Consider the following 19,931-nt stretch of genomic DNA (forward strand, 5'->3'; position numbering starts at 1 on the left):
ATATTTTCACAGATCTTCTGAATAATATCAGGTAATACCTGGACTGTTGCATTCTGTTGTCAAATTAATATGGGTTGCCTTCTTAAAGTCAACGAGCAGTCTATGTCAGTATACATAGAAAGCATAAGTTTTTATCAAGATTAAAGTTCAATGAATCCAAAACTAACTGGTTTGTGAATACAATTATGCATTTTTTATAATTCATCATCTACTTCATATACTCCTTATGCATGTCCCAGAAGATTAATATAGAGATGTAAATTAAATTGCATTGTAAAGTTTGTTTTCTTGGTTTTCTTTACTAAATTTGTAACTTAGTCTTTTCTAGCAGATGGTTAGTTCCAGTCCCTTTCATGTTGCTATTCCGTTGTGTTTGTAAAAGCCTCAGCTGCCAACTGATAATATTTCACTGCTGCATTTATCATGTGTGATATAATTGCTCATGATGTGCTTTGCAATAAAGTTAAAGAACTATCAACACAGTTGTTTCTAACTCCAAACAAGTTTAAAGGAATAGTTATTTTTAATATTCATAATTCTCAGCTGATGTTTAGTTATTTCAGAAGTCTGTTTTTGCAACAGATTCTTCTATTTTTTAGGGTTTGATTTTGAAAAGCTTCATATTCAAGAAGAGCAATGAGAAATATCTCCTCTTTTAAACAAAGTCTGAAGCACTTGTTTTCATATACCTGCACCTTAGGTAAAGTAACACAGTCTGAACTTTTGTCTGAGGGTTTTTTTAAGAATCATACTCAGTAGTAAGATGTCTAACTGTAATACACAGTGTAATGCTTGCCCAGAAAAAATTATGGGCTGCCATCAGAACAACAATGAATCACCAAATGCTAACTCTTTTTTTTTTTTTTTTTTTTTTTGAAAGCTGCTGAAACATTTTAAATGGCAACCAGAATGTAATAAATATTTTTCCTCACAAAATGATATTACTATTTTCAGTAAAAGGTAGGGTATATTACACTGCATGTGATGACTAAGGAAGTCTTTGCTAATGTTTTCTGGAATTATATGGGTGGAGAATCTTGTCTACAAACCTAATACAATCGTCATGATCTGTCAGTTATATTTCAGGGTTTTTTAGAGACTGCAGTAAAAAGAAGTAATATATTTCCCAAAGAATTCTGTATTAATTATGTATACATGGGAACTTTGACCATAAAATCAGAAAAAAAAATCTCCTGAATTTAAAAATGGAAAGGAACTCTCAATCAATCAGCCCTGCAATTTCTATATACCCCAAGATGTTCCAATATACTTTCTAAGATAAGACAACATGCACTTCTGAATTTGACTCCTGTGTGAGCTTCATTTTTCCTGATAAGAAGAGCTCATAACCTTTATGATTTCTCTTTATGCAAGGCTCCACTAGGTTGAAAAGCCTTGCACTTCTGTTTACCAGTATATAGATAATAAGGTAGCATTTATGTTAAATGGTAATTCTAACTGCATCAGTTAAATTGTATAGTAAAAACTTCTGCCCCTTAAGGGAAGCCTATTTAGAGATTTTGAAAGAATGTTCAGTATACTTCTCCATTCTTGTTTTGAACATTGGATGAAGGCTAATGCAAGTTCATAAAAGTATAAATTATATCAAGTAGTCCACTTCAGGCTATCTAATAATAAACTGGAACTCCATATCACATGCTCAAAGGATTTACTGAAAAACTCATGTTTTCTTTGCCACTTTTTCATTACCCTGTGACTTTGTTCAGAAAATGCAGTCAGCATATTTAGTAAGGGACATTTCCTGTTCACTTAATCTTTCTTTACACTGTTATATGCAGATTTCCATCAGCTTTCAAAATTTGTACCTTCTTTTCAATGCGTCAAAACACAAGGACCCCCCATAGACAATGTGACTTTTACAATTACTTTACATTTACATTACTTTTATATTACATTACTTTTCCTCAGTAGGCTTACATCTTTCACTGTTATGTCAGTTGTAACATTATAAGCTCTTCCAAAGCACAGACAATAGGAAAATATGTTTCATCATAGGGCAAGTGAGATATTTTCTTTTTTATTGTCTCTTTTCTTTATAGAAAAAAAATCACATTGTTTATTTTGTGTTTCTCAACTCTATTTGTTAAATTCACCCTGATTTATGTTCAAATTGTCAAACCTATAGAATGAGATGATTTTAGAACTTGTATGTAATTATAAAGCTTGTCACAAAGAATTTATAAGCCTTGATAAACCATGATTATATATTGAATGTCAGTTCTCTTCCTTCTGTTAACAATACTGAGGGATAAAATCATGTAGGTTACGACAAATATCCAGAAAACAATACAGCTTGGTTAACAATTCTTACAGTAGCTGTGAGATTATGAATAAATACTCCCTGAATACTTTTTCAGGGCATCATAGTGGGTTATATAAACTAATAAATAAATAATTTTCTAACATCATATTGTGACAAAGGAACAGAACACTTTCTATGAGCCATATAGAATTTTGCATGCCTTTTCCCAAAAAGAAAGGATTCCTGTTCATATTACAATGCTGGATATTTCTTTCTGTGTATGTGAGTTTAAAATGTTGGCATAAATATATGGCACATAATGTTCTAGAAGTATTTCCACCTTCTTTATGGTTCAATCAATACCAGAAACACCTCTGAGCAAAAAAAGGAAATTTTTTGTGGGCCTGGCATTAGGGAGAATAGATTCTTCCATTTGTCTCTTCAGAAAAAACAACCAACCAAACAAAAAGGAAATCATCAACATCAGATTTAAGGCAGGCAAGAGCACAGGATCAATGTACAGGATTACTTAACAGGATTATTATTCATAGAATTTCTGTATACAGAAATATAGCCCTTATATGTTTAATGATTTATGAGATTTTTGGAAAAGAAAAATCACTTTTAGAAAGTTCTTTTGCATCAATGCCCCCTCTCTATTTTAACAAGCCAACAAAATGGCTTCAAAGAAAATTCCTTTTGAAAATCCAAGATAACCTCTAGGAAAAAAAACATGTAGAGTTGGGGTTCTGACAGCTATTTTGGTTTTAAGCTATTTCCAAGGGTCGAAGACCATGATGTGCATATAATTACATGAAAATTTAAGTAATTGGTGATTATGATTGCATATGCAAATAAGTGTTTTGAATATGCAAGCACAAAGATGCCTTTAAGCATTTCAGATCAAAACAGTTTTTCAATGATTATAACAGGTAGTTTGTCAGGACTTAATAGATGTGAAGAACCCTATTTTACTACTTGTGCAAGATGGATGCCTACCTACAGTCACTGCTGCTGCTCGGTCTGTATTAGATTTGTCTCACTGCAGCACAACTGTGAACTTTTGCCCCTTTGATTAATTATTCTTAAAGGAAGAGTACTCTCAGAGAGAGCTGTGGCCTACATTTTCCCCTACATATTCCCCAATATATGTGTATATATAAATATAGCTACAAATAAAATATTAAAGGTGAAAATTGGCAAGTGAAATATGACCATTGGTTTGGATGCAAAGATAAAAATATGATTTATTTAGATCTATCTTTCTTATTTTTCAGTGCCTCCAGTTATATATATACAAATATGGTCAGAATTAAGCTACAGACATTAGCTGATCTTGTCATAACCTCTCATTCATGACGAAAGTCTGATTTTAAACTTCAACCACAAATATATAAGTCTCTTAGGTACAGATATATCTGTGTTACCAAAATTGTTCAGAATGTTGAACCAGAATGAATCTTCTACTTATGTAAGCCATCATTATGCCAGTACATTGTGAACATAGGATTATGAAATTCTCACTGACAGTGGAAAATTAAAAACCATTATTATGTAGCTAATGAAATCAATATGAAAATTATATTTTAATATATCAAAAGCATCTGCAAGTCATGTGTGAGAGAACAGACATTTTTAATATTGGAGTTTCAAATTCAATCTTTAATAATATACTCAACGCCCCAAAAAACCTGTTTATATATATTCTACCCAAATTCTCTCTTAAAAGATCTTACCACTCATTGAGGATTTTACTTCTCATTTAGAAGCAATCTGAGAGAAATCTGGAGGCATCAGCTTTGCCTCTCTCAGCTGTTCATTCCAAAGGCTTCTATCATAGTGAGCAACATACATAGCTTAAGACATTATATTTAGTAGGAAGGGAAAAGGGGTGTTCCTTAAGAATGGCAAATGCCATCTATTCCTCAAGGTGGAAGGTATTGAAAGAGTATGAGCACAGGAACGACCTCCAGATATTAACATAAGCAAGAGGAGATATCTGTTGGAATGGAGTTAGGATAGAGAACTAGACAAGTAGTTCTGATGTAGACAACTGTACATCAGAACTGTTGCCAATTGTCAGATGTCTCTAATGCTCCCTAGAGATTCATTTGACTGTGGAGAACATATTGCATATCAAGTGTCCAGAGTTTTCTTAATACTGCTGGATGCAGCACTCCAGGTGAGGTCTCAGCAGAGGAGACCAGGGTAGAGTGGCAGAATTCCCTACCACAACTCTGCGGCCCACACTCTTTTGGATGCAGCCCAGGACACATTTGACTTTCCAGGTTGTGAGTACACATTGCTGGGTCTTGTCCAGACTCTCATCCACGTGTGAGTCTTTCTGAGTAGGGCTGCTCTGGATCTGTTCATCCCCCAGCCTGTGCTGGTACTGGGGGTTGCCCAGACCCCAGTGCAGCACCATGAACTTGTTCTTATTAAACCTCATGATATTTCCATGTGTCCACGTTTTGAGCTTGTCCAGGTCCCTTGGGTGTCATCCTATCCTTCAGGTGTTTCAACCACACCACTCAGCTTGGTGTCATCTGCAAATTTATTGCAGGTGTTAAACTTAGTATCTATAATAAGACTGTAATACAGCTCTCTTATAATGTCAGTATTAGAAAAATAACTAAAATAAGCTGAGATGAGCATTAAAACTGAAATCTACTTTTTAAAGTAAATCTACACTTCTCCCAAGTAAAAGCATGAGAGGAAACAGCTTCAAATGGTGCCGATGGAGGTTTAGATTCAATATTATGAAAAATACATTTGCTGAAAGAGCAGTCAGACATTGGAACAAGGAAGAAATTGAATCACCGACTCTGGAAACTTTCAAAAGGTGTGTGAATGTAACAGTTAAAGGCATAGTTTAGCTGTGAACCTGGCAGTGCTGGGTTAAGGGTTGGATTTGATGATCTTTTTCAACCTGGATGTGTCTATGATTCTATGGTTGAAATACAGAAACGTGAGATAAAATATTGTTACTGTGAGACTTTAGATGCTCTAGAGAAGGTCTAGAAGCAGAATCAGAGAGCATTTCAAGCAAAAATAATTTTTAAAAAGAGTTAGATGTCAGTTTTGGTGGAAGGTGAGTATACATTTTGACAACCAGAATCTTGGACTACAAGCTAGGTGAAGTAAGTGCATCAGTCTTCTTGTGGCAATCAGCCTAGCTGCAGTAGTCTATGGAGTGTGTTTAAGCATATTGTTATCTCAGGCTTAAAGTTCAGGCTTTCAACATTCTTTATAATAGCAAAAAGACTGAAGGCATTAATCATTTTAAAAGCAAATGAACAGAAACCAGAACAGAACAGAAGACTAAATTAATGAAGAAAGCTAAGTAATTTCTGCCCCCTTCCTAGACATTTGTCCTGCACAAGATTTTTCCTAAATTTGTTCTCATTTATTTCATTATGCTAATGCTTTTTCATGTGTACCTAAAAAACATTGGTGAGACTAGAAGTCATGTGCTTACATATTAGTGAACCAAAACAAATCTGATCCTAAGAACTGCGAATTTTCACTTGATTTGGTGATGCTATAGAGAGGAACAAAAGGCACAAAAGGAGCTTGTGACAGACAACAGGAAATAGAAATGTAACTTGATGAGTGTAGGTGAGGTGGAGAAATGAATTTAGTTCATTTTCCTGGCTAGCTGGGAGATGAATGTTCACAGAAATTCAGCAAAAATAACTAGAATTTTATCTGTACCTGCACTCTTGGCACCATTACATTTGCTGGCTACTACTGTAATACAAATCAAGAGGAATAATCACAGCTAGGCTGTCTTTACACATGCTATGAGTTTACAACATGATGTAATTTTTTTTTTTTTTTTTTTTTTTTTTTTTTTTTTTTTTTACTTTAGAGGCCATCACACTACGTAGAAAAATGAATACTAGCTAAAGGAACAATCATCATCCAATGATTCAGGACATATTTCCAGATGCAAATGGAGAACTAATGAAAGATGCATAGAAAAAGAACGTTAGAGCAAAAGGTCATAAAGAAAACTTGTATACAACAAGACCTGGTAAGATCATAATTTCTTATCAGTTTGAGTGCTAAATGTAATAGTGAGAGAGTTCACATGAAAGAGTGTATCTGCATACAGCTGGCACATCAATGCCTACCTCATCTACAAAACTGCAGTCTAGAGACAAAAAATAATCAGAAGACAATAACTTTGGAGATCATCTTCAATTTAGGGAACAATGCCATGTTGTGTTAATTTGTGTTTGCTGTTAAAAATACATTTGTGTTGACTCATTTATGTAACAAGCATTGCTAGAGGCTGGTGTTGCTCTGACTTTTACAACTATCCAACCTAATTACTTAATGAATTGAAAAAAAACCTTCCAGGACACATAGCATTTTTATGCAATGATTGGCAAGGCAAAGCAACGTCAAGTAAATTGTGGTGGTGCTTAAATTCAATTCCAATTGGGTTTTCACTGCTCCAGTTTGGTTTTATAATTTGTGTTTTATAATTTTGTATTTATTACTATTGTTTAAGATGGCCTCTCCTTCCCTCTCCTTCTCTCCTTCCCTCAGACTTTCCTTTCCCCCCCCTCAAACCTTCCCGCCAAAATCTTGGTTGTCCTGGTAACCCCATCCCATAATAGTTGTTTACCACTTTTCGGTTACCTGTCAATCTTTAAGTTATATAACTTCCCCACCCCCTCATCATGTATTCCTCCTCCCCAAGTTACCTGTTACTGGTTCAAAAGTTGTGCATCCCCTCATTATACGTTGGCAAAGAGTTTTAATTGGTCCCACGCAATCCCACCCCTGAACCCACCTAATAAAAAGCCGTGCCATCTTGAGGCCAGCGTCTCTCTTCGGAGCGCTGCCTCGGGGACACGCATCCCCTTGTTGCACCTCTGAGAGTCCCGCCTTTCTATTCTGCGCACCATCCGCACCTTGGTCGAGTTTGCCCACGCCTCTGGCAAAGTGAGCCCCTGGATGTGGTGGCGGCAGGGCTGGCCGGAGCTGCACCCATTGGAAAAAGCCGAACCACTGCAAGCTGGCGCCCAACGTGGGGCTGTCACGCGTGGGCGAAGAACTGGCAGCTCGACGGCGACGGCTCTGACGCTGTGCCCTCAATTTGAGAGCCACGTGCTCGAATCCGGTCCGTCGGGACCTTTTACGGATTTTTCATTGTCGTCGCGCCTCCTAGTGGAAGCAGCCTTCAGGTGCGCTCCCGGGAGGGAGAGGAGGGTAGCTTCGCAGCACCCAGCGGAGTCCTCTTCAGTGCGGATTTACCCCAGACCAAACCGCTGTACCCACGCAGGAACCAGGGACGGGTAAGCGTGTGAGCCCCTTGCCCTCACCCTACCCAAAAAGGGAGTCCAGCCCAAGAGACACTGTCCTGGGGGGACCAGCCGCGCGGCGCCCGGGGGGGGGTTGTTTTCCTCTCTCGGGTTTTACTTTCGGTTCCTGTTTTTATTTCGTTTTGTTGTTTTATGTTTTAAGTTTTCGCGGCTCTGAGCGGGAAGCAGCTCGCTCGGGTATCGGGGGAAGCGACACGGGCGCGCCGCGGGCAGGTATCAGGAAGCCGCGAGGCAGGAGCGACACGGCTGAGCCCGTGGTGTAGTGGTTAGAGCTCTGCGCTTTCGCCGCGGCGACCTGGGTTCGAATCCCGGTCGGAGACGGCTCCGAGACCGGGATCGCGGGACCGGAGCGGCGCCGTGCTCGTCTTTTTGCCGGCCCGGGCGCGGGAGACGCGAGTTCGATTCCCGGTCTAGACCGGGACCGCGGAAGGCGCGGCGAACTCGGCGGATCCCGGCGCGGAGCCCCCCCGCTTTTTGTCTGCGCACGGGCACAGACGGGGTTTAAAGCGGGTTTTTTTGTTTTACGAGGCACCTTCGGGGCGGAGGCAGTGGGGGGGGCTGCCTGACCGGAGTTTTTTCGTGCTGGAATTCGGTTTTTAGTTTATTTTGTGTTGCGGAACGGTTTGGAAGGAAAAATGGGTGCCAGGCTCTCGGCAGAACAGAAAGACGTTTTTTGTTGTTTTGTTGGAGTTCTGAGTTTTAATAAGGTTAAGTTTTCTAAAGGAGAATTGAAGCGTTTTGTGCGCACGCTCTATTTGCATTTCCCCAGAACGAATCCGGAAGTTGTGACAGACCCCCGATATTGGAGCCCTGTCATCTTAAAACTTACCGATTTAGCTGCCGCTGGGGACAAAAATGCGGCGAAATACCTGTTCTGGTCGCGGCAAATTCAAACTGCCGTGAAAAATATGAAGGGAGTGCAGAAAGAGCAGTCTCCCGGAGAAAGCTCTGTTTCCCCCCGTTGCTCCCGCCCTGTGTCCCCCTCCCCTTCTCCCCGCCGCGGCATTTTAAAGGACGCAGCGGGCGCGCAGCCCGCCAGCCCTGGCTCCTTCAAAATGCAGCCCCCCCGCCCGGGACAGACAGGGCAGTCTGCCCGGGACCTCCGACAGAGCACTGGCCACGCTCCCGAGGACTTTTCCCTTCCCCAAACCTCCCTAAACAAACCCCGAGTTCGGTTCAGTGTTAATGTAGAAGAATGCACACAAAATGCCGGCGCAGAGCCGCTCGGCGCCCGCGCGGGGGGCGCGGGGGAAAAGCCGCTCGGCGCCCGCGCGGCAGGCACGGAGCCGCGCGGCGACCGCGTGGCAGGCGTCCATGCGGAAGAACCGCATGGCGACCGCGTGGCACAGGCATGCGGCTTCCATGCGGCAAACGCACGCGGTGTCCATGAGGCAGGGGCACGCGCCGCCCATGCGTCAGGCGCATGCGGCGTCCACGCGGAAGGAGCGCGTGGCAGCCATGCGGCAGAGGCGCAGGCACGCAGCGCTCGCGCGGCACAGGCGCGGAATGGCGGCGGCCGCCTGACGCGGTCGTTCTCTTTGTCCGCCCTGCCCGCCAGCCCGCTGCCGGGGGCGCCGCTCGCCGCCGCCATGGCCCCGCTCCCGTTCCCTTCCCCTTCCCAGTCCCCCAAGTTTTCTCCCACCGACCCTTTTCTGTCCCCTTCCACCCTTCCCCGAGGCTGTCACTGTTCTGAAACCCCTTCCTATGACCCCCCCACCTGCCGCTCCTCCCGAGTCTCCTCCCAAAACCACTCCTCCGAAGGCGTGCCTTTCCCAGACCCTGGCACGCCCCCCTCCCGTCGCAAGCCACCCCCCTTGGTGACGCCCAAGTCCCGCCCACTGCCTCCCGGTTCCCACGCCCCCTCTTTCGGTTCCCACGCTTGGGGCAAGGAGGGGGAGGGGTGGGATCCAGGAAGTGATGGTCCCCATGTCCCTTCTATCGCTCCAGTTACCTACAGGAGGGGTAGGGGAGGGCATGAGGAGGCAAAGTGGCAGCAGTTGTCCCAGAATGTTGTCAGGGAACTCATGAAGGCCCTCAAGGAGTACGGCCGCATGAGTCCGTACTTCCTTGGTTTGTTAGATGGCCAAGTTACCGGGAGTGAGGTTGTCCCACATGACATCAAGTACCTTTTCAGGTGCTTGCATTCCAGAACTGAGTATCAGCTCTGGTTTGCAACCTGGAAAAGGCACTTGCAGGACGCTCTCCCAGGATAGTCAGATGACCCTGACACAGCTGTGGACAATGATGGAAACAGGATCACGCTGTCACATGTGATGGGTGAGGGAGAATGGGCAATGCCCCAGAAACAAGCTGAAAGTCTCCCAAAGCCGTTGTTAAGGCAAATTGCTCGTGTTGCTGTGAAAGCGTTTTCCACCATGCGGCCTTCCGGCCCCATGGAATCGTATTCAGATGTTTTTCAGGGACCTCAGGAAAACTTCCTGCTGTTTGTGGAAAGGCTAACGGTAGCCATAGAGCAGCAGGAAGAGGATGAAGTGGCAAGGGAGAGGCTGGTCACATCGCTGGCGTTCAGGCACGCCAACGAAGTCTGCAAACAGGCCATGCTGACCCTTCCACGGATTCCCAAGCCGACATTACAGGACTATGTCGAGGTGGTAACTGAGGTGGTCCCCCTGATGACATCAGCAAAACCTGAAAGGCCGGAACAGCGACGGAAAGCGGTGAATGCAGCAACCACAGAGACCCCAACCATCCATCAGAACAACGCGGCCATGGTACCAAAAGGGAGGCGTCCATCTGGAAATTCAGCTGACAGGCCTTGCGCCTTATGTGGCAAGCAAGGACACTGGTGGCAGGCTTGTCCCCTGAGACGGGAGTTTCAGGAATTTAAACAAGCCAAAGAGGGAGGAGGAGGAAATGGGAGGGGAGGACGCTCCCAACAAAAAAACGAATAAGGGAGCGCGGAGCCACCCAGTGCGATGACCCCAATCGGGTGGCCCAAGCCGGGGGAGGAGGAATGGGGAATGATGATTTGAGTTGTACCGGACATGACGTTTTAACGGACTTGACTTTTTCTTCCCAGAGGCAGCAGAGGAGCCCTCTGAGAGGGAATTCACCGGACAAGACAAGGGACTCCCCTTTGAGGAGTCCTTCACCTGATGATCCTGACCCGAATGTGCCTGTTCCTTTCGCAGGAAAGTCCTTGACAACAACAAGCGAAGGAGTGCCCTTTCATCTTCAATTGTCTGATGCCCTGTGGATCCGTGATGATGAATGGCACCGCGTGGCGGTATCTAAAAATAGAGGTACCTGGCACAAAATTGGCACAACATATGTGGTCGTGGGGGATTGTAAACATACCCCGCCAGAGATTGAGATTGTTCCCCAAACCACTCCTGCGGATCCCGAGTGGTTTGAACTCTGGCTTCGCTGCACGAGTCCACCCATTTATCTGTCAAAGGGACAGATAGTCGCCCAGGCAATACCATCACTCCCTGAAAGGGTGTGTCCCGAGGGCGACTGCAAAACCTGCCACCCCCAGATAAGCACAGTCGTGTACATCACACATGACAGACCTGAGGAGGTGTGCAAATTAAGGGTGGGCGGGGAGACCACCACCATTAAAGGTCTCCTTGACTCGGGGGCGGACGTAACGGTGATCCCAGAACACCTATGGCCGTCACGTTGGCCGTTGCAGACAGTGGTGGAGCAAGTTGAGGGTGTTGGAGGCCTTCAATTGGCAAAAAAATCAAAGCACATGGTGCAAATTAAGGGGTCCAATGGGCAATTGGCAAATATCCAGCCCTTTGTTTTAAACTACAAAGCACCCCTGTGGGGGAGAGATGTCCTGGCCCAGTGGGGGGCAACAATTGAATTCCCTGACCCTCCACAAAATTTTCAGGCTGCGGTCACTGAACTGCGCCCCACCCAAAAACTGAATTGGAAAACGGATTCTCCAGTTTGGGTGGAGCAGTGGCCGCTTTCTAAGGAAAAGTTAAAGGCGCTGAATGAGCTCGTGGAAGAGCAACTCCGGAAGGGTCACATAGAGGAGACCACCTCTCCTTGGAACACCCCGGTGTTCGTAATACAAAAATCGGATAAGACCCGATGGAGGCTTCTCCAGGACCTCAGACAAATTAACGAGGTCATCGAGGACATGGGCTCTCTCCAACCAGGGATGCCTTCCCCAGCCATGTTGCCCCAAAATTACAATTTGGCCGTGATTGACATCAAAGATTGTTTTTTTCAAATTCCTCTTCACCCCGACGATGCTCCGCGGTTTGCGTTCTCGGTTCCTAACATCAACCGAGAGGCTCCAAGGAAGAGGTATCACTGGAGGATTCTTCCCCAAGGAGTGAAGAACTCTCCCGCCATTTGCCAGTGGTACGTGTCTTCCTTGCTGACCCCCGTGCGTGCAGCTGCACACCAGGCCATCATCTTGCATTATATGGATGATGTGCTCGTGTGCGCCCCCAACGACGACTTGTTGACGCATGCGCTTGACCTGACAGTGGCTGCACTGGTTGCTGCAGGGTTTGAGTTGCAGGAAGCGAAAATTCAAAAGATGCCACCTTGGAAATATCTTGGCCTCGAAATTAATAAGCGGACCATTGTTCCGCAAAAATTGGCAATCAGAACCAAAATTGAGACCTTAGCGGATGTGCACCAGCTGTGTGGGGCTTTGAACTGGGTGAGGCCTTGGCTGGGTCTCACTACCGAGGATCTAGCACCTCTTTTCAGTTTATTGAAAGGGGGAGAGGGGCTGAGTTCCCCTAGGTCACTCACCCCGGAGGCACAGAAAGCACTGGAAAAGGTTCAAGAGTTGATGTCCACCAGACAGGCAAATCGATGCCATGCTGATTTGCCTTTCCGCTTTGTCATTCTAGGGAATCTGCCGCACCTCCATGGAATGATATTCCAATGGGACAATGGGGTGACCAGCATACCCCGGAAGGACCGAGGCGGGAGAGATCCTCTTCTTATTATAGAATGGGTCTTTCTCAGCCACCACAGGTCCAAGAGGATGACACGCCCACAGGAGTTGATGGCTGAATTGATCCGGAAGGCCAGAATCCGCATTAGGGAACTGGCTGGTTGCGACTTTGAGGTGATCCACGTACCAATTCGGTTGAATTCGGGCCAAATTTCAAAGGCAATGTTAGAGCACTTGCTTCAAGAGAACGAAGCACTTCAGTTTGCCCTGGACAGTTACACTGGTCAAATTTCAATCCATCGGCCTGCCCACAAAATTTTTAATTCGGATGCTCAATTTAAATTAAATTTAAGGAGTGTTCAGAGCAAAAGACCGCTCGAAGCCTTGACAGTTTTCACAGACGCGTCCGGAGGGTCCCACAAGTCAGTGGTGACTTGGAAAGATCCTCAGACTCAGCAGTGGGAGTCTGACGTTGCTGAGGTGGAAGGATCCCCTCAGATTGCTGAGTTGGCCGCAGTCGTCAGGGCCTTCGAAAGGTTCTCTGAACCATTTAATTTGGTAACCGATTCGAGTTACGTAGCAGGTGTAGTGTCCAGAGCGGAGAACTCAGTTCTCCAAGAAGTGACTAACATTGCTCTGTTTAAGTTGCTCTCGAAGCTAATAAGGCTGATCTCCCACCGAGAGCAACCGTTTTACGTGATGCACACCAGGTCGCACACGGATTTGCCAGGGTTCATAGCGGAGGGAAACAGGAGGGCTGATGCTCTTGCTGCCCCTGTCGCGAAGGCCCCGCTGCCTGACGTTTTCCAGCAGGCGAAGCTCAGCCACCAACTGTTCCATCAGAATGTGCCAGGTTTGGTCCGAGGGTTCAAACTAACCCGAGATCAGGCCAAGGCCATTGTGGCGACGTGTCCCAGCTGCCAGCGACATGCAGTCCCAACCTTGCATGCCGGGGTAAACCCCCGAGGGCTGAGCAGCAACGAGGTATGGCAGATGGACGTTACTCATGTCCCTCAGTTTGGGAGGCTGAAGTACGTCCATGTGTCTGTGGACACCTTTTCTGGAGCAGTCTATGCATCCGCCCACCCAGGGGAGAAAGCAGGGGATGTTGTTAAACACCTTCTCCAAGCCTTCTCTTTCCTAGGCATCCCTAAAGTCATCAAATCGGACAACGGGCCAAGCTATATTTCCAAGGAGTTCCGCAGCTTCCTCCAGCAATGGGGAGTAGAACACAAGACTGGCATCCCCTATTCCCCGACAGGCCAAGCAATTGTGGAGAGGACCCACCAAAACATCAAAAGAGTCCTCAATCAACAGGGACAAATTCTGAAATTGGAGTCACCCCAAATTCGATTAGCCAGGGCCTTATACACAATTAATTTTCTAAATTGTTCATTCGAACTTATGAATCCCCCAATAATTAGGCACTTTGGAGGGAACCCAAATTTAAAATTAGAGTCCAAACCGCCAGTTCTCGTCAAGGACCCGGAGACCATGAGAATGGAAGGTCCACACAATTTAATCACTTTGGGTCGCGGGTACGCCTGCGTATCGACACCCACCGAACTTAAATGGGTGCCGGCCAAGTGGGTGAAACCTTACATTCCTAGGGCCTCCAAAGGATCAGATCATCAAGTGAAAAATGTCACTTGGCGAAGAAAAAGGAAGCCCGTTGGTCCGGAGGAAGAGAGGTCCGCTCCTTCCTTCCCCATTCCTCACTGGCTTTTTGTTAATTAATTTATTTTGTTATATTTTAAGTTACAGGAGAGACCAGTCAGATACCAACTGAGAGCCCCAGAAGGACTGGTTTGACCAATTGTTTGGAAACTGGGGACTCTCAGGCTGGGTCAATTCTGCAGTAAAAACAGGACTCCTAATTTTGTTTTTGTTATTCATAATTGGAATTGCATTTGGCATCATCCGACGAGTCACCAAAAAGACCATCACTGCAGCCACCTCGTCACTCAGCGTGAACAACGTCTGGGCCAGTGTTCCTCCCGTCGAAGAGATGGAGATGCAGCAGCTCCCGTCATGGGAAGACGAGGAATACCCTGACCCAGAGGACTTCTTCACCGGAGACTGATGATGAGAGGTGGCTCACAGAACAGAAAATCTATCCCCCGAACAGACAATACTAAAATCCATCACAAAAAAATAAAAAAGGGGGAGATGTGGTGGTGCTTAAATTCAATTCCAATTGGGTTTTCACTGCTCCAGTTTGGTTTTATAATTTGTGTTTTATAATTTTGTATTTATTACTATTGTTTAAGATGGCCTCTCCTTCCCTCTCCTTCTCTCCTTCCCTCAGACTTTCCTTCCCCCCCCCTCAAACCTTCCCGCCAAAATCTTGGTTGTCCTGGTAACCCCATCCCATAATAGTTGTTTACCACTTTTCGGTTACCTGTCAATCTTTAAGTTATATAACTTCCCCACCCCCTCATCATGTATTCCTCCTCCCCAAGTTACCTGTTACTGGTTCAAAAGTTGTGCATCCCCTCATTATACGTTGGCAAAGAGTTTTAATTGGTCCCACGCAATCCCACCCCTGAACCCACCTAATAAAAAGCCGTGCCATCTTGAGGCCAGCGTCTCTCTTCGGAGCGCTGCCTCGGGGACACGCATCCCCTTGTTGCACCTCTGAGAGTCCCGCCTTTCTATTCTGCGCACCATCCGCACCTTGGTCGAGTTTGCCCACGCCTCTGGCAAAGTGAGCCCCTGGATGTGGTGGCGGCAGGGCTGGCCGGAGCTGCACCCATTGGAAAAAGCCGAACCACTGCAGTAAATTATTTATAATGTGCTGTTTAGCCACATATAAACCTAGCTGGACAATACATAACACAATGCAGCAAGGTTATTCAAAAATAAAGGTCTAAATCAGACCACTGAAGGAGTCACCTGTAGTTTCTGCAGGTCAGAATTTACCTTGTGTTCCCTGTGCTTCTATCTCTCTTTTACAGCAGTTAAAGTGGAAGCATGAAAGGGGAGTAGTTGGAGTCAAGGTGACATAGGATTTTTTATGTGGTTTTATCCAGCCTGAACCTGAGAGGTAACCCAGGTCTTTCTCCTGCAATCTGGTAAATATTATCTGATCTGGCATGACAGGTAACAGTTTTGGCCTTGGTAGATGTATGTAAACATTTGAATCTAACATTGGGCCTTATGAAGATGAAAATTTTGAAACTCCCCTTACAGCTCTGGCCATATATATGACCATTGGAAGGCAAACTGGAGAGCTTTCTTTGTGAAAACCAAAATATTTACATGATTTTTTTTTTTACTGTGAAATGATTTTTTTTTTACTGTAGTCTATACAAGATATATTCTCTTGCTAATGGAAAGAGAAATTTTTTGCTATTCATGTCAGTCATGACTACAGCCTGCTCTTAAATCTCACTTTTAATTTGCATATTAAGTTGGCTTTCAATTATTATTTTATAGGCACTAAAAGCAGTGAAGTAAAAGTTTTTGCATTTAAAAAAAAATGCTTTAAAAATGCTTAAATGGAAATTTACAGTGTTGCGGCTAATTTATTTTTAATCTTAGAAGTCTATTTTTCATTAAATGTTATTGTCTAAGAGACACTTGCAAGAAACTTGATTTCATGGGATTTCTCTCCTTTCATTCTTGTTTGAAACTTAGTAATACTGAGCTAAATATTTTGACAATAAATTCATCTGTTTGAGATGAGGAAGCTATTAACCTCTCCTCTGAGAGAGAATTGGAATTTACTTAATGAAGATTTATCAGCTTTTCAGACTAACACAGACATTTGACTTTCAGACATTTTATAAAACTTAGTAACACATTGCATAAAATGATGTATCTCTAGAAGATAATTGCTCAGAAATTATCCAAGAAATTTTTGTTTAATGACAGGAGACTTTTGACAATATTTATTCTTATCAGAGAATGTTCTCATCACCATTTTGTATTAGAAACATTACAGAAGCACAAAGATGCTATTACTAAATTGCTGAAAGTATTTGATTTTAATCCTTAGTATCTAACGTTTTTTGTAATTTGATTTAAAAAAATAGCACTTACTTTGCTATTGTACTTAATTATTTTTTGTCTTTTCCCATTTATTCTCCATTTCTCTCTATCTTAATATTGTCTCAGACTGTAGTTATTGATGAGTTTATTAAGCTTATGTCCAAATACAGTTACTCTCTGAGGAATTTGCTTAGACTATTGCATTTATATAAAATATATCTTATGTATTCTATATAATTTACTTATAGAACCTATCCTAGCTCTTCAAATCAAACATTTCAATACTTCTTTATCAAAGTAAAAAAGATAGTAATACAATCATATGAATGTAAAGGAATCTCCCTCAGTATAAGTCAACTTCTCTAAATACTATTTTCAGCATATCAGGTCATTGATGACCTAAATTATATTTTGGGAGACCGTCTAGTCAAGGAGAACTTTCTGTCACCGAGAGGTTTTGTAGAAGGAAAGCCCAGAAAACACAGAGAGAACTCACTTAATCTTGTTGCTTCCAAACACTGTCAATAACTCATGCAGGCATTCAGAGATGAGCACTGTCAAACAGAGGACATTGCTTATTTTCAAGAAATATTTTTTTCTAACCCTTTTACAAGTGTTCCGAGCCTCTAATATCATATCTTCAAACAATCTTCATGTTGACTGCTAATATATTATGTGTGGGTTTGGCTCTGTCTTCAATTCCCTTTTGAGTCTTAATTTTCATAGGATTTCTGTTTCAAAAAACACACATCCTTTTATATTTTATCTGAAGAAAATATTATGTTAGAAATTCATAATGATAACTCACTAAACAGAAATATCCAGGTGCCAAACCACATACTTTTTTGATTTAGTACTCCTGGATTTTTTTTTTCTTTTGAATTATTTGTCAAGGTCAATATATAGAGCTGGTTTTTCATACTTTTTTATCTCATTTTTTTTCTAAGGCAGATGAATATCCTGCTCTCATGTCAGAGATCAGTGACATTTCTAGAAGGTTAAATCTTGAGGTCTTTCAAAGAACCAGAAATATTTTCAAAGTTAAAAAAAATTTCTTTTGTCTAAACCTTGATTTTCTCAGATTCTTTAATTAGAGGATATTCTCATCAGAGACCATTCTGAAAAAGAATCAGAAGAGGGAGACCTGCCCCATTCTTTTTTCAGCAGACTATTAAACAATGTGGAACACTATGGAGAGTTTCCTGTGTATCTCGGCTTCTTTAGTTTATGTTCATTGAAAAAAAAAAATAAAATTAGATTGTCAGAGAGGGGAATTGTTGTTATGGGCAAAGTTCCACATAGTATGAAAAGCAGAAGTTTCAAATTCTCTACAAAGATTAATTCCAGTTTCACCTCTCTAGCACAGTTAGTTGAAAATTTTCAGAGGAATAACTTTAAGTGAAAAGCACATTTTTATTAATAACATTGCCAAATTATTAGTAATAAGACAGAGGCTTTAACATTAAAGAACAAGAGATTCATAAGTCAGCTATTTGTTGTAAAGTAGTTAAAGCCTGAGTATTCAGTTAGTTCCCTGAGTATTTAGTTCCCCTGAGTATTTAGTTATTTAGTTAGCCTGAGTATTTAGTTCCCCTGTCTAGCCTTCAGGTGAACCAGCTCCTGTCCTGATCTATTTAAAGGTATATTTAAACACTCTCTTCTAAGCTGAAAAAACAGAGTTCACCTTCTTTTAAATTTTTGAGACTGTGGCTACAATCACTGTGAAACTGTAAGTAGCAAATGTGAAAAACCTGCTACCACATAAAGAGGAATTGAATCATTCCACCCATTTCTGCCAATGTAGTCATTTCCTCTTGTGGTCAAGTATACATACAAAAAACATATATTAAACTCTGGTTTTGGAGTAAAGGATTATTTCAACTATGTTTTACATGTATTGGGAGGAGTAAAGTAATTGCATAGGTATAAAAGAATGAGGAGGCTCTGAAATTTTCTCATAGCATGATTTCCTTGGCGTTGTGTTTTTCCTGCATGTCCATTATTGACAGTTGGCATCTTCAGGCTGGACTACACAGTGGTTTTAAATGAGCTGGCACGTCTGCCAATAAACTGAAAGGAAAAACAGACAAGAAAGAACAAACCTCAGAAGCTCCTATTAATCCATTTAAGACTCCTACTTCATTTTACAGAAGCAAAGAATGGGTAAAGTATAGTTTTGCATCCTTGTAGCAGAAACGTGGCAGGGGTTACATGACAGCTTTGTCAATTACCCAGTTTGCATTACTCACCAGTCCTCCTCCTGTTTTTGCTGCCTTTCCTTGATCTAGGACCACAGCAAAGATTGACTCAGGTTGATTTCTAAGCAGTCACAATGTGAAGCTCAAGCTGCCTGCTGATATGCTGCAGTCATTTCAGTTCTCATGAGCCAAAATCTCAGGCATCATCTGACTCGGTCAATAACTCGTGAAGGAAATACATTATGATATGGCATAGAGTACAAATGTGTCCACATGCAAATAGCAAAACAGGTTTGCCAGTTAAGAATGTCTGTTAATTTTCAACAGAGTGCTAGTCAGGTCATACTTTTCTCAAATCTGAAGGGTAAAATTTGAAATTTTCTCTTTTCTAAACATTGAGGCTTTATAACTTTTACAATATTTATTTATTAAATATTCTAATTCAGAACAGTAAAGATTTTTTTTAAAGGGTTGACTGGTCTTATCTAGTCTTATTGTTGATTTTGTGTATTCGCTAAGCTATTAGAAGGGAAAAAGGAAATTATGCACTCCTGTATTTATATGGTCCTAATTATCAAACTATTACCTAACTCAATGCCTGGCCTTCTATAATAGATTTAGCCTATAACGCTCCTCAAAATCCAGAAAACTACAGTGCTTTTACTAGTAGGATAGTATATATGTGACTTGTCTTAAATCACACAAGAAAGTTGTCACTGAACTGAAAGTTGTCACATTTAGCCAGACAACCTCAGGAAAGCACGTGAAATATTTCCTTGTGTCTCTGAAGCTAAAAAACTAGATGGGCATTTTTCCAAAGCACATTCTAATCTAAAAATATCTAATGGGATTATTGTAACTTATATGAGACATTCTCTTATTAAATGTCTAAGGATGGCAATGCTGAAGAATTGTTAATTTATCGGAAAAAGTCAATTTGTCCTCACATTTTGTATGCAGGTAAGCCAATGTAAAACACTCATGTCATACATGGATATGGTGAGTGCAGGGTGGGGGGCTGTATGCAACACCACAGTGATCACTCAGAAATCAGATTCCATAATCAGATTATTTCATTGAAGTGGTATTAGTGATGGATCTATACTCTGAAAGTAATGGCAAGTATAGAAGTGAAAGGATACCCACTTGTACTTACTGCGTGACAGGTTTTGACTGCAAATACTATGGTAAGAAAATCAGTTATTTGGGAATTAGTTGATTGGGAATCAATTGATTGAAAATCAGTTTGT

The 19,931-nt window shown here is 42.5% G+C and overlaps 1 long non-coding RNA gene across 2 annotated transcripts in view; it reads right to left on the minus strand.

Moving 5' to 3' along the window:
• LOC310913667 overlaps nucleotides 1-18,863 on the minus strand; it is a 40,945-nt gene extending 22,082 nt beyond the window's left edge. Inside the window, exon 1 of one of the 2 annotated variants that reach the window (XR_014590864.1) lies at nucleotides 18,733-18,863. This is a non-coding gene — a long non-coding RNA (uncharacterized lncRNA). Of the gene's footprint in view, nucleotides 1-18,241; nucleotides 18,404-18,732 lie in introns of those variants that run through there. The other variant, XR_014590865.1, reaches the window with a different exon arrangement.
• Nucleotides 18,864-19,931: the final 1,068 nt, after the last annotated feature.

This window comes from Zosterops lateralis, assembly GCF_965231275.1.
Source record: "Zosterops lateralis genome assembly, chromosome: 1".
NCBI classification, from domain to species: domain Eukaryota; kingdom Metazoa; phylum Chordata; class Aves; order Passeriformes; family Zosteropidae; genus Zosterops; species Zosterops lateralis.